Source organism: Alosa sapidissima, chromosome 17, assembly GCF_018492685.1.
Source record: "Alosa sapidissima isolate fAloSap1 chromosome 17, fAloSap1.pri, whole genome shotgun sequence".
NCBI classification, from domain to species: Eukaryota; Metazoa; Chordata; class Actinopteri; order Clupeiformes; family Clupeidae; genus Alosa; species Alosa sapidissima.
Genome location: NC_055973.1, coordinates 2,049,950 through 2,066,367, shown reverse-complemented (window position 1 = coordinate 2,066,367; position 16,418 = coordinate 2,049,950). Strand labels below are relative to the sequence as shown.

Sequence of the window (16,418 nt, the reverse complement as noted above, 5' to 3'; positions counted from 1 at the left end):
ACAAGTAGTTTGAGTAGCACTATTGCTCTTCATTATCTTCCTGCTTGTATTATTTCATGATTGCTAAACGTTTGATTCCTTTTAATGTCATCAGTTAACTTCATTCAAATGTGCTTGTGATTGAAGTATGTCGTTCAGTTGTTAACGTTCGTAAATTGCGGTAGGGGGCAGAGAAAGGCGCTGTTTACCCGATGAACTGCAGGTTTGATAAATGCAACATTAACATAAGTGTCATAGCATGCGGTTTCTGTGGGTTGGCCATGGCACTGATAATGCTGTGTTCGTAAATATACGTACATCTGGCCCTGACCATCTTATAGGCCTACCCTTTTTTTCAGACCAATCTAAGCAATATGATTTCGTTGTCATTTCATTTTAAACAACTATATACACAAACATGAGCAAATAATCATAAAAATATGTACTTATTTATTTTTGAATAAATTATTGGCCAAGAACACAAATATATAGATTAAACTTTTTTACTAATTGACATCATACACACACCTATTCTTAAAATTAATAGTAATACCATTGAAATATTTACAACAACTATTATAGTCAGAGAGATATCCCTCCTCCAAGTCATGTTGACACTACTTTCTATAATGCAAGTCAATGGGTGGATTACGGTCTATGGATGGCGCTGTTGCTGATCTAGTTAATCTACCCATCCCTGGACAGGAAATGACTTCTATACAATGTCCCATGCAGTAGGGGTTAAGCAGAGAATGTCTAATAAGGGCTGGGTTAAGTCAGCCCATCTACGGAGAGCCTGGCCACTCCATATTAAAGTGGAAATGAAGCAGTCAAATAAAACAGATGTCTATAGCACTAGTTAAATATTTAAATATACCATAAATACAAATAAAGTCAGAAATATGACCCGTTATTCAGAATAAAGCACAAACAAGTTGCATTAATTTCAGCTGTGCGCCGCCATCTTTGTTTTCAGAAAATGATGACATCACAAGAATGGTTGGTACAACATTCTATGCTGTTTACACAGCGGCTGTCATAGCGTCACAGTTAGCTTACTGCCTCAATAAAATGGATGTGGATGAATGGGATACACCCACCAATGAGGACAGGCATCCAATTGCCTAGGCTTTTGAGCCAGTAAGAGCAGTGGGAGTTTTAGTGCCCCCACAGAGCCTGACTATGGAGGAGAAATAGATGATCGAGAGAGAGGTGTATTTGAGCGCACAGAAAACAATCGGTGGTGGGTGGTTGACATGACATGGCCTTTTTTTGGTCCAATGTGTCAAAGATAGGTCAAAAACTATGGTGATATTGTTCAGAAAATGCTGTTTTATATGAACATACAGAGCATTCACGGGATTAATCTTTAATTTTTTCACAATTTTCAGCCAAACCAGAAAAAGCTCATATGGTGTGACTTTCCCAAGCACATTTCACAAATTTTGATTTTGAATAAAAACAAGAAAATTAATTCATTTTCTGTTTATTCAATCATATATTGATAACCCAGATGCCTACTTGTGAGTCTGCTTGACTAAAAGTTCAGGCATAATATTGTGAAGCCACCCTTAACTAAAATACTTTGTCCCAGAATAATTTCTAATGATGCCATATTACTTTTTTTAAACGGGCAATTGTCTGGAGACCTTTGGGGAGTAGGGGTCCTCCTTTCAGGAGGAAGATCATCACCTCAGAAGGACACTGAAAGTTACATAAGGTGAGTTTTCTCTCTTAATGTTTAAAAAAGAAAATCAAGTATATCCGGCACTCCTGCTTGTCTTTTGGTGTGACACATTTTACACAAAAATGGCCAAATGAAATTACTTTTCAGTCAATATTACCTTTAAAACTATATTGTCATATTGCAGTTAGCATGGTTTTAGGATGTTAGCATAAAAGCACATTGCTTAATGTCATGCTAAGTGCATGAAACTTCATATGGTGTGACCCCATATCATATAGTGTGACCGGGTTTTCTCGTCACACCATATGATTTATTTGTCACACTATATGATAGAAACTGCATTTTCCTACATAAATTATGTTTTGTCATACATATGTTTAACTCATAATTAAGTGTAATATATATTTTGACATATTTAACATGATTTAACATTTATTATTTAAGATGTGCAACTATTGCATGTATTCACACACATCACACACACATAAAACACAGAAATCACCCCCACACACTCACTCTCTCACTCTACAGCCTTGGATACAAAAGATACATAGTATAAATTGAGCTACCACATCACTCTTAATTAAGTTATAATTTTGCAACCCCAATCAAAGAGAATTTCTAATAAGACATTACAGACGGGCTCTGAGTATACTCTTTGATATGAAGCCAATCTGTTTAGCACCAAAATAATAATAATAATCTTTATTTATATAGCACTTTTCAAAACAAAGTTACAAAGTGCTGTACAATATCAACATAAATGATAATAATATAACAATCAAATAATATATACTAATTCAATTAGAACTTAACATAAATTTGAAAAAGGAAAATAAACTTACACTGAAATAAAACTTGACACTGAAATAAACCTTACTGAAATAAAACTTAACACTGAAAGAAAACTTAATAAACTTAACACAAAATTAAGTATATTACTTAAACAAAACCAAGGAAGGCTTGCTTGTAAAGATGAGTTTTAAGGAGGAATTTAAAAGAGCATACTGACTTGGCTGACCTGATTTTTAACAGGCAGGTCATTCCAGAGCCTAGGTCCCCTGACACTAAATGCTCTCTCCCCTTTAGTTTTGAGATTGACCTAGTTCTGACCTAGATTGAATAGTTAGGAAACCACTACCAGATGATCTTAAAGTATGCACAGGTGTATAAGGTACTAGGAGATCAGATATGTAGTTGGGAGACAGGCCATGTAGAGCTTTAAAAGTAATCAGAAGAATCTTAAAATCAATTCTAAAGCTTACTGGGAGCCAGTGCAGTGTCTGGGTGGTCGGTGGGAAACACAGATTGGTTGGCAGTAAGCAATGTGTTGATTGGCTCTTCAGAAGCTGGGACTTTTCAATGAAATGCAATTTACAAAGACATCGTACCACACTGAAAGCTAATATTTTGTCACTAGCAACCTACATCTGTCCTCTGTCAAATACAGTTGGAATTTCATCTCTGAACAAAACTGTTCATGAGTTATTTAAGCAGAAGTCGAATGTGCGTTTTGTTTCATTCGACTCTCCTGGCCAGAATGAATGGAACAGGCATGGGGGACGAAAGAAACCATACCATTTAAGCTATGTACTTCCCACAACTTAAATATTTTTTTTTTTTATTGGATTACAGTGTAATGTACAATTTACACATATAGAGATATAAAAGGCAAAGTAGATTACAATGTACAGATATAAAGATAGAAAAGGCAAAGTAAATTGCAATGTCCACATATAAAGATATAAATGTAATGTACACATAAAGATATAAGAGCCCCCCCCCCCCCCCCCCCCCACAATCCCATCCCAACCAACCCACCACACCCTAAATAAACACTAACAAAATAAATCATAAAAAAAAGAATCAAACAAAACTAATTAACAACAACAATACAACACATAAGAAATAATAATAATTAGAAAAAGACTAATGCTTGTGAGGGAACTCTGCCAGCTCAAATGTTCTCAGGGTTAATTGCAATAGATGCTGAGTAATCTAGAAATGGTGTCCACATTTTTTGGAAGGTGTTTAGGGAACCTCTTAAGGAGAAATGCATTTTCTCCAATTTCACACGTTGTAATATCTCCCGTATCCATCCATCATGAGTTGGTGGAGATACATGCTTCCATTTTAAAAGGATAAGACGTCTTGCCAATAAAGTTGTAAAAGCCACCACACGTTGAACCAGAGCAGGTGTTTCAGGCCTGGAGGGAATTCCAAATATTGCGGTCAAGGGATTGGGGTCTATAACTGAGTTAAGGGCACTTCCAAGGGTTTGGAAAATCTCTGACCAAAATTCTGTTAGTCTCGGGCAAGACCAAAGCATATGCACCAGATCGGCTGTTGACCCCTTGCACCTATTACAAGCATCACGTCTCTCAGGGTATATCCTAGCTAGCTTAGCATTAGTAAGGTGTGCTCTATACAAGATCTTGCATTGCAACAGGCCATGCCTAGCACATATGGAGGAAGAGTGAACCAGGTCAAGCGTATGCTCCCACTGTGTCTCTGAAATTGAAATGGCCAGGTCCTGTTCCCACACGTTTTTCAGGGCTTTGGTAGGGTCTGCGTGTAGAGTATCCAAGTAGCTATAAATAGTAGAGATGAGGCATCTTTGACTCGAGTTAAGGGATAGAAGAGAGTCGATTTTTGATTCAGGGGGGTGTTCAGGGAAGTTGGGAAATAGCTTCTGCACAAAGTGTCTAATTTGAAAATACCTGAAGAGGTGGGCATTAGGTAGACTAAATTTAGCTGATAACTCAGAAAAGGTGAAAAAACTCCTTTATTGTAGAGGTCATGTACAAGACCGTTAGTGAAACGAAAACGAAATGAAAGGTCGTAACAGGATGGAGGAAATAAGTGGTTATTGAAAACAGGCGCAACAGTGGAGGATCTATTCAAGCCGAATTGCTTTCGAAACTGGGACCATATTTTGATAGTATTCAAGACAATTGGATTTGTAGTGACATTGTTTGTGAAGGGTAACTGAGAGGAAATCACAGAGTGAAGTGAGTAATTTGAGGAGGAAAGTTCTGTTCCAAATTTCTCGAGTGCAAAAAACAGGTAGTTCCACTCCACTCTATCAAATGCCTTTTCAGCATCCAGAGACACCACTACCTCAGGGGAGTCACAGCCAGGACAAAGAAGAATGTTAAGAAGCCTCCTGGTGTTGTAGAAAGACTGTCTCCCCAGTATAAAACCAGTTTGGTCTGGCGAGATTAAAGTAGGCAATACCTGTTGGAGGCGCCCAGCCAGTACCTTAGCTAAGATTTTAACGTCAACATTTAGAAGAGAGATTGGCCTATAACTGCTGCAAACAAGGGGGTCTTTGTTCTTTTTGAAGAGTAAAGATATGGATGCTTCAGACATGGATTGTGGCAAGCAACCCTTCATAAATGCATCATTGAATATCTTAGTTAACACTGGGGTCAGGATGGCAGAGAATGTCTTATAGAACTCTACAGTATATCCATCAGGCCCTGGGGATTTCCCAGATTGTAAAGATTTAATGGCCTCCACCACCTCCTGTTCAGAAATAGCTTCCCCCAAAGTGTCGACAACTTCCTCATCAAGTTTGGGATACAGTAGATGATCAAGTGGATTGGAACTACTGCACAGGTTTTGGGAGTATTCAGATGTATAAAGTTTGGCATAAAAATGTAAAAAAATGTGGTTTATTTCACGTGGAGCTGTGACAATTTCACCACTTGGTGATTTTACTCTGGGGATCAGTCTGGAGGTGCTTATGGCTCGTGCCTGTTGTGCCAGTAGTTTACCAGCCTTATCCCCCTGTTCAAAATAACGCTGCTTTGTAACCAACATCTGTTTTTCAACTTTACTGGTAGACAGCAGCTCGTATTCTGAGTTGAGCTGTAGTTGTTTCTTATATAATCTTAAGAAGTTCACCAGACAATTCATTCAATATGGATCAATCTCTTTTGAGAGAAAATCAGTAAAACTTTTGTCAGATAGCATGCCTGAGTTGAGTTGCCATCTTCTAATGGAGGGTTTACCTTGGGGAAAACTAATATTTAAAGAGGTTGGGGCATGGTCAGAGATAACTATACTGTGATATCCACAGGATTTAACTAGGTGTAAGAATCTGTCGTCTAACATAAAAAAGTCAATTCGAGAGTAAGTATGGTGGACATGAGAGAAAAATGAGAACTGCTTACTTTTGGGAAATTTGGATCGCCAGGGATCTGACAGACCTAACTGGCTGGCATAGGACTTCAATGCCTTGGCAGAGTTAGACAGTGTCAGTGGCTCTGAAGATGATCTGTCAAGATGCGTTACGATCTGTCAAGAATCTGGAGATGAATTTATCATCATCCCAGGTTGGAGCATATACGCTGGCCAGGATCACTGGAGTATTTTGTAACCTACCAGAGACAATCACATACCGCCCATTGGGGTCTGAAATAATGTTAGCAGGTTCAAAAGCTATGTCTTTGTGAATAAGAATGGCAGCCCCTCTTGTTTTATCTGAAAATTTGGAATGGAACAGGTGGCCCACCCAACCCCTCTTAAGACAAGATATATCTGATGTGCGAAGATGTGTTTCTTGTAAAAAGACTATATCTCCACTGAGGTGTTGCATGTGTTAGTACCTTATTAAGTTTGGTGAGGTTGTTCAGCCCTTTGACATTCCAAGAAACCAGACAGAAAAGGAAAAAAAAACAAAAAAAAAACATAAATAAAATGAGATGCGAGAACCCCACCCAACCCCCAACCCTTGTCAAAAGGATACACCAGCGTGCATCCCTCAGGATGGCATTCCATCTTCCTGTGCTCAGAGCGACCATCACTGGACTAAATTCCCTCATGAAATGAAGAACCCCAACAGCAAAATCAGGGAATTGAAATACAAATTGAATTAAATATGACAATATATATATATATATATATATATATATATATATATATATATATATATATATATATATATATATATATATATATATAGTACACATGCCTATATTATAGAGCCCGCTAAACATGAAAGCAAACCATATGTTCAAAAATAAAAAAGCAAACATAAAATGGGTAATTCAGACTTCGACAAGAAACAGTCATATTGCAAGAATGTTAAATCACAGTAATCATTCTACAATAAAACAGTTCATCAGCCCAACCACTAGGGGCTTTGATCAATCACCGGAATCTTGTGCAGTCTCTAAGATCGAGGAAGAAGAAAAAATAGAATGTGTACAAAACTGCAGGACGAAATCGATGAACAATCAGTCGGCACCATAGCAAAGATTGTTAAGGCGGAGCAAGATACTTCGTCGTAGTTCATGTCTATGGGCGCGAAATGGGGATCGAATCCTGTCTGCATAAAGAGGCGTGTCGATGACGTATTGACGAGCGTACGTTGCAACCGGCCAACAGCAGCTGCATAAATAACCGGCGCACACCTGATATAAGGTTGATTTTCTCCAGACTGGAATGCTCAAAAATGCTACAAATGTACCTGAAATGTTCAGAAGGGTTTGAGGATCATGAAAACGTGCCCGAAATTCACATTCCTAACTCTATAGAACCAAGACCTTAGCATATGTGGTGAAATTCTGAGCTATGCCCATAGACTTCAATGGAGCAGTCGCTGCCTCTGCTCTGCATAAAGGGGGATTTTGACCCCCCCCTCGTGCGATCCGGGTTCCCGGAAGTGGCTCCTGATGAAACATCTTGCTCCGCCTTAACAATCTTTGACCATAGGTCGGCACTCAGCAGACCATCATGAAAGAGCCAGTCAACAGGTCGCAGTCATCACGACTAGTAAATGGCTCGACGGTCACCTCTGACCAACCCACCACGGTCAAACAAGTGAAGAGTTCAGATGCAAAACCCTCTAAATCCGTCTGACCACTTTTCTTTTAAATGAGCATTTAAATTCAGGCTCCTATAGGTTTTTGCCTATAAATCGATATTTCAGACCAGGAAGAGAGTGGTATTTAGTGGGTTTAGAAGTTAAATTATTTGATTAGCGTATACTATGTGTGGAGCGCATCCCCTCACCATCTTTATCTCATTTTTGACATAGGTGGCATTTAGAGGCTTTTGCATCTGAACCCTTCAAGTGTAAACCAAACAAAGTAAACGAAAACATGTAAGAAATCAACCCCGCATTAACAGCAGATATTATAACGTTAACTGTGAATAGTGTGGCCAATGAACAGTTGTCAAAGACGAACTAATCGAAGGTAATCCTCCAGCTAGCATTTCCAAGTTGCTAGTTACATGCTAGCCCCCAGCAGCTAAAGCTGCTAGCTAGCTAGCCCTGCAGGGAGGCGCTGCCGTGAGACCTCAGATATGCCTTGGCATCGGCAACAGAGGACAAGTTAACTTTAGCCCCTTCTTTGGAAGTGATTCGGAGCCTCGCTGGATAAATAAGTGAGGGCTTGAAACCCTGTTGTTAAAGCTCTGTCATTACCTCCCTGTATACACTGCGCTGCTCCAGGACCTCAGGGGTGTAATCCTCGTAGATGGCAATGGGTTTGCCCTCATACCGCAGCTCCTCATACCGAGCCTCCCGAATCACGCTGTCCTTCACCTGATAGCGGTGGAAGCGCAAGATTACTGCCCGTGACTTCTGCCCTGGATGTGGTTTGGCAGTGAGGGACCTGTGAGCTCGGTCCAGCTCTGGTGGAGAGGGCAGGGTATCCTCGCCGAGGACTTATGTAGCAGCTCAGAGAAGAAAACCGTAGGATGTGGATCCTCAATGGACTCAGGTAGGCCCACGATTCTTATGTTGTTCCTACGGCTGCGGGACTCAAGGTCAGCCGTCTTTGCTTGTAGCTTGGTGTTGGTGTCCAGTAGGGTAGCGCAGGTCTTTTCCAGCTCCTGGATGCGAGTGTGAAATGTGTCTGCTGCGGTTTCAATGCCGGTAATCCGTTGTTCATGGTCAGTCACTGAATCCTGGACTCCATCCAACTTTACTTACAGAGAGGCAATCGCTGATCTGAAATCAGTGGACAGCGCGGCCCTATGTTCTTCCAGTAGTTTAACCAGGGTAGACATGTCAAAGTCACCGGGTGTAGCGGGCGTGTCAAGGGCAGCGCTGTCTTTGGCGCCGGAGATTTTTTTGCTCTGGTTTGCCGACTTGGAGGTCATTATTTTAAGGCACCACAGTTGCAACAGTTAAATAATCAACAGGCTGTCGTATATGTAGAGATCGGGGTCTTAAAAGCGAAGTTTAAAATAAAACGTAATGGGAGCAATAGGTAGGGACGTTTTGTTAGAACAATATGTGTTCCCAATTATATCATGTTTCTATAGTGTAAAATGTTATTTCACTGTATTTTTACGTGGGTTAGGGCACCACACATCCAAATAAGTGCCCTTCATGACCCACAGGCCTTCAGTCTCCACAGGTTAACATGGCAAAACTCGAAAAGCTTGTCAGACCTCCCGTGCCTAGTGACGGGTTGCTAAGCCATGATTGCCCTGTGGCGGTTTTCGGGTGTGGCTTAGCGAAGGGTGAATTAGGGTCAAAAGTCCGTAAGCATTGCAAATCAGTTTCACAAGCTCGTACTTTCAGTGTTGCGCAGAAAAGCATCGTGTAGCGTCGCGTAGGAGATTCACACACATACATCACAAGTATTTGTGCAGGTACATATTTTTTCCACAAGTGTACAAAATATTTTTACAGATCCGCATTTCCCCCCCACATATGTACAAAACATTTCTACAGATACACATTTCTTTCACACAAGTACATAATATTTCTACAGGTACATATTTTTGTCACACTTGTACAAAATATTTCTACATGTACGAAATGTCTTTGCACATTCAGAACTCCTTTTGCACAGCTACAAAACTGTATTACACATGTGAACATCTTTACACAACCTCTCAATATTAATGACCCTATTTTGACTCCATAGAGCCGGATCACTCCCTATTGACTCCATTGTACCTGCAATCTGTTGCAGTTCCGCTAGGGGCTATCACGAATAAGTGCAAAAACAATGGGGGTCTATGGAGCTAGACGGTCTCTTTTACTTGGTTGTCGTTGAGAAATCAAAGATTTGATTGTGGTTTCTGCAAGCTCAATATGGATTATAGGTCAAAAGTTGAATGAATGAGTAGTCACGTCCTTTCGATTTCTTACAGGTTGGGTCATTGTTGCCCACAACACACTAGCTTTCTGCTAATGAATTACGTCATTGACACATTTGAAAGGCTTTTTAGAACAAATAAGTGACTCAAAAAATATAATACTCAGCTGTTTGTATTTTCTCTGCCCCCTCTTTCGACTGCAACATTTAAATTTCTACACAAAAAATGATAACGTGAGAAAAGTGGATTTTGAGGGTACAGCTCAATAGACCTCCATTCATTCTGCACTTATTCGTGAGCGCCCTCGCGTGGAACCAGAATGGGAACTGCAACCAGTTCAGAAACCGGAAGTTGCTTTTTGGAAAGAGATCGTATGCATCCATGTCCATTGTCCTCTGCTCGCTTTCATTCCTTTTGCTTGCAGTAATGTAAATAATCAACATTTAGCATGTTTAGGCCTACTTTATAGAAAAAGAAAATTGGGTAGGCCTATACCTTATGAAGGAAAGACCTCTAGGCATACAGCATAATCCTGTACGTTATTGTACAGTAGGCTACTGTACGTTTCCAATAGCCTATGACCCAGGGTAATATGCTGATTTAGCCTACAAAACAGAGGACTAAATTATAAGCGTGATATGTCATGTAGGCTTAACGTTTCTTTTTGGATAGGCTATGTCTTTGCTGAAAAAGTAGCCTAGTTCGCCGGTCATTATTCATTCATTCTGCATATCTTTGCGATCGTTTTCTTTCAATAATGTCCAATTGCTTAAACATTGTCCTTTATTGTTTGCTTTAGACCTACCTTTATATTTTAGCCTACATTATCCAACTCACGTATTGTCATCTGATCTTGGGCACTGCCAGTCAAAAAAGCAAACAGGTGCGTGCTCTGCACCTCTTTACGCAACTCCCCCGCAACACTAATATGAAGATGCCCTGCTTTCAGAGAATAACTTCCGTCCCTTGGTTGTGTAGGCTATATATGATATAACATAGCCTACATTGTATAGCTTACATTCAAATATTACCTTTCTGTTACGGAGCTGGGAATAGGCCTATTAGCGCAGATTAGGATGTAGTGGAGGCTAAACCCGAGTAAACGCAGTTTATCCACCTTCAGAAATACAGTTTACCCACCTCTTATTAGAGTTTATCCACCTCTCAAAAGAGTTTATTCACTTTTAACATTCAAAACTGTATTATCCAATAGCCTACTAGGCCTATCCTATAATCCCAATATTGTAGCCTACAATAACCTCCACCATTATCAAACATGTTCTGAATGCCTTTTTTAAAAATCCGATACCGCATCCACCACGAGATCGCAGAATTCATAGATCACCCACCTTATTTTACCACTACATCCCTGGCGCAAGTGTACTTTTCCTGCCTTTTTTAAAAATCCGATACCCCATGGCGCAGTCCACCTCACCGAGATCGCAGAACTCATAGATCACCCACCTCTTATTTCACCACTACATCCCTGGCGCAAATGTACTTTTCCTCTCCTAAACGAGGGCAATTGGACATTTTATGGTCAATATTAGATTGGTGAGAACACTAAATATAGGCCTACTAGATCACCTGCAAGAATGTTTCAATCATTCTATCGTAGGTCTTGGTGTTTTTTTTAGATATAATAAGCTATACGTTTTTTCACTTTCTTAAGTGGGCTATAGTTCTCATTAGCAGTTTTATGCCAAACCATGAAACAAGCTGCGTCCAAAAACGATTTTCTTCTGATTTGATCAAATCTTCTGATATTGATCATGCATATGGTAAAGAAAGACATGAGATCGTTGGTCTTGGAATTTTGAAAATGCATCGCACTTAGACCTCAGATTACTTGCAGTACCCCGGCATTACCACAAGGAAATGGTCGTACGACAAGTTTGAACCTGAAGTGGAGATAAGCACTTTTCCACGTCAAAGACGTTTTTTATAAATCTGAGCATTGGTATGGATTTGAGCATACACACGGTCTAAGATCAAATCTGTGTGTAAGAACGCTTTATAAATGAGGCCCCAGGGCTCTTATTGCGCTCGGGGGTCTTAATTTGGGGACTTTTGCCAGTGACTGCATACAAATCTTTGCAATTGCAAAATTCATTCACCTAATATATTTATTAATGTTTTTGTGTTTTTGTTCTTTTTTTATAGCTCCATCAGCCAGGGCTCTTATAATATAGGACAGGGCTCTTATTGCACTTGGGGCTCTTATTCTGGAAATTTAAGTGATGGCATATGTTTTTGTTTTTATAGATTCATCAGCCAGGGTTTTTATAATATAGGTTAGGGCTCTTATTAGTTAACACTCTTTTGTAGGTTATGAAGATCTTTGCAATCACACTTGCAGTGTAGACTAAGTTATTAATGGGATATATTTTATTTGTGCATATTATTACATTTCTAAGGGCTCTTATTCTGGGAATTGAGCCAGTGACTGTATACAAATCTTTGCAATTGCAAAGCGCATTCACTTTATATATATATATATATATATATATATATATATATATAAGGGTCAGACCTTATGACACAGGACTACACCACACAAATCATTGTACTGGTGTAATTCACTGTTAATTGACCAGGCTGTTTGTGCTTCTATAGGGGCCAGAATACAATGTAAATTTCAAATTCAGTGGTTCCTCGTTTGTGTCTAAAGATCTGTTCTAAAGTAGCCTGGCGAGCCAGACCCACATTAAAATGTAGGGTCTGGGCACTTACCGTTCGCAGTGCTCAGTCCGAGGGGCGGGATAATCAGTTGTCTTTCAAATTCCCTCTGCACGCAATAGGACGCAATAGGATATTTGTTTTCAAGTAGCAGGGAATTTAAGCCAAACCATTGCAACTCTGCCATCAATCATTATGTTAAGCCCACCAAACGACTCTATACACGATTTCAATGTCCTGATTAAGTTTCGATTTCTGGAGCGCACAAGCCAACGGAGAGTTGCTAGACTAGCTAGAATTTCTAGGCTACACTGTTAAATGTGGCTGTAGGTTTTGCAGTACAGTACAGCTAAATTCTACAGTATGATACAATATCATGTCTTTACAGCACAGTGTTGTAGTTAATGTTGCATTCTGGGTAATATTATTGACGCGGGAATATATTACAGTACATTTCCCCGCATACTGTAACTTTGCTGCCACCTTGCTGTAATATCGAGAACGAAGTTCTGCCAACCCGACGACTTTACTCCTCTTCTGAAGACATGACCCATAGCGGAATGAGCGCAAGTCATTGAAATTTGGTGAGTTTGGTTTTCGCATTCATTAAGTAGTTTTACCCCGGCATTGTGTAGATTTTTGTTTAGTAAAAAGACGAGCATAGCTTGTTTGCTGGTATCAAAGCTGGTGTCGATAGCAAAGTATTGTCTCTGGCTTAAGCATAGCTAGCTTTAACAACAAGGTAGGCATAGCCTATTTGTTTAAATTAATCATCTAATCCTCTTTATGCCTTTCTTTTAACTTGTGTAAGTTTAAAGTTAAAAATATCGACTTGTCGTTGAAAAGTATTGTCTGTTGTTATTACCAGCTAACTTCAAGGACTAGCCTAAGTAAATTGAAAACGATGTCGACGACTCTCGTCCCCACTTAGAGACACGATTCTAGTCAGATATTTTAGCACTTCAAAACTAATAGTAAATGTATTTGCCCCTTTTTAATAGTTGTCTTCTATAATTTATTTTTCCATTTTACTATCCTGGCGACATATGTCTGTATATTGTGAAGTCTGTCATATAGCCCGTTGGCTCTTGTCTAAGCACAGCTAACCCTAGTTTTAATTAACAGCAAGGTAGGCCTATTTGTTTAAACTAAGATCATCTAGCCTTCTTTATGCAGGCATCTAACATTTCATTTTTTGTAAGTAATAGCATGACAAATTAACAAACTGTAATGCACATGTTTTTTTGTTTTGTTTTGTTTTATACAGGTCACTGAAACAGTGGCAGACGTAGAGGGGCACGAGAGATTGCCTGACACACCCAGACTCATTATGGTTGGTAAGTATGTTTTTCCTCTTCATTTGTATGTAAACTTTATTATTTAGCAATGGAATGGTTTTATAAAAGCCATATAACACTTGTGGTTGTGAGATTGTTCTTGGATCTCCTTATGTGTGTGGTTACCTTTGTCTGAACTACACCCGAGAGGATATCCACGAACAACCTCACTCCCACTTGTGTTACATTGCATAAATATTATTAATCTTCATTAATCTGAATTTGATAGAATATGGGTATGGGTATTCCACTGCTTTTTTTTAAGGATCCCTGGTTAGCAGAATCTTGGTACTATCTTTTTGCAGTCTCTTCCACAGTTTGGCAGCTATAGTTGGGTTCTGAAACTATCTCTGTACCTCTGTTCTTTGAGTCTGGTGAGTGCTGCTGGTAGGTAAAAGAACCATAGCATTTGGGACAACAGTGACCAAATTTGCTAATGCTAACAGATGAAAATGAAACTTCTTTGACCTTATCAGTTAGTGCTGGCTGATGTTTCACCATTTGGTCTATGTTGTACCAAGTCTTGTAGTTTTCATACCTTCTGACAGCACTTAGTAATGTGAAACAACAGGGTTATGGGTTGGTTGACTCCAGATAATACCTTAAACCACTGCTTTGTCATCAAGGATTTTCATATATTCTCTATAGGGTGTACATCTGAACTCGGTCTGTTATTGCATTGTTTCAGTTTTCAGTATTTTTGAAGTTCGTGTTCAAAATAAAGTACATTGTTTTGTTTTAGGACCCTCGCTCATGACAGCAAAAAGATGGATGGTGTCCATTGAAGGAAGAGTTGCTATTACATTCACTGGATCAGACAGTTTTCCTGCTGCTTTCGCCACTCTTTTTGCATCGTATTACGTCTTAAACATGGAATACCAAGAGTCAGCTGCATGCACTTTGGAGCTTGTTCAGAGGTAAGTTATTTTCTATATGTTTTATTTTTATCAATTATAAAATTATAGACTGGAAGTTAAAATGTAATCTCACATTATAGATTTCTGGTGAGAATTAATCCGGAAGATGGAAAGAAATGCACAGCCCGACAGGGAGTGAGCAAGAAGACCGGACGAATTGTCCAGAAAAAAGCACCACCCATCAACTCCCACGTTAATAACTTCATTCGCTCCTTGCTGGACTTTGAATGGCAGACCTCTAACTAAGCAGTTACATCTAACAGGTTTTATGTGTGTGTGTGAGAGAGAGAGAGAGGGGGAGGGGGGGGGTTAAATGTTTGTGTGTGCATGTATGTATGTGATACCACTTGTGTGAGCAGCTCAGAGAAGAAAGGGGGGGAAAAAGCAGGGGAGAGAGGTGTCTTTGAGTGATGTTTGTATCAGTGAGTGGGTGGGGGTGGGGACTGATTTACTTGTTTCAGACTTTTGAGTTAAAATAGTTCTGCTTTAAACATTACACTAGATTGTGTGTGACGTCACAGTGCCAGATGAAAAACAAAATGAAAAAAGATGAGAAGGAAGTGTGTGTGTGTGTGTGTGTGTGTGTGTGTGTGTGTGTATACGTGGAGGAGAACCTGTTTCAAACTTTTGTTTGTTTAAATACTTGAAGTAATACTAGTTCTGTTTGAAACTTGACAGTCTGCTCTGTACTTTTTAAAATGTAAAATTATTGAAGCAACAACTGTTCAAAATGTTGCCTTTGCATGAGTAAGAAGAGTGACTCTTGTCATTAATGGTTTTAATGCAATATGTGTGTGTGTGTGTGTGTGTGGCTATAGGTAGAGGAGGACCTGTGTCTCAAACTAATGTAATTAGTTGTTTAAATACTTGATTAAATACTAGCTCTGCTTTAAACTAAAATAATTGAAGCAACACCTTAATGTTGAAATCGTTGCCTTTGCAGAGAGTATCGGTCGGTCTCTCTCTGTGTAGCAAAAGTTAATGATATTGTAATGTGTTTCAGTGTTTTTAATGTGTTTCAGTGTTTCAGCTTGTGTAAAATGAATGAAATATCTTCAAGAATGATAAATAAAAGTGTTTAATGTAATATTGTTTTGTGTGACTTAACATTTCACTTGTTTAAATACTTAAACTGAATATTGTTATCATAATATGTAAGTGTTGGTTGATAGATAAATACATTGATTAATAAATAAATGCAATTGAGGAATACTAAATTAAATAAAAAAATAAATAAAAAAAACAGTAACAAAAAACAGTACTGCACTGTATAGTACAGTACAGTACAACCTTGTAGTAAAACAGCAATCACATGATTACTGTAAACTGTATTACAGTACTGTATCGCACCTTAATTCTACGGTAAAGTTCTGGCAACCGTGCTGCCTGTACTGTACTGTAATTTTACAGGGAATTTTCTAAGAGTGTAGTTCTAAAGATCTTTGGTGTCTAAAGATCTGGTTTAGAGGACTTCCGGTGGCGTAAGAGAGCGAGATGGACGTGTAGTGGTGTGCTCTTCACAGTCGGTTTTTAAAAATACCTCTTAACGCTAGAAAAAGCATTTAAATCATCTAAACTCTAGTATGAAAGGAGGGAGAATCCAAAAAAGTCTAAAGAACGATAAAAAAATGAGTAAAATTCAAGTAGACTCTGATGTGAATGTTGCGAAGATGGCAATGGAGAAGCAGCCTCAGGTAAAGCTACTGAAGCTAACGTTACTGTTAACCAGAACACACTGCTCGAAAGTCTGGC

At 39.1% G+C, this 16,418-nt stretch overlaps 1 long non-coding RNA gene across 1 annotated transcript; it reads left to right on the top strand.

Annotated features, from left to right (window-relative positions):
• Positions 1-13,679: 13,679 nt before the first annotated feature.
• On the top strand, positions 13,680-15,753 carry LOC121688464. Its single transcript, XR_006024584.1, has 3 exons — positions 13,680-13,749; positions 14,492-14,666; positions 14,747-15,753. It is a non-coding gene; the product is annotated as an uncharacterized LOC121688464 (long non-coding RNA).
• Positions 15,754-16,418: the final 665 nt, after the last annotated feature.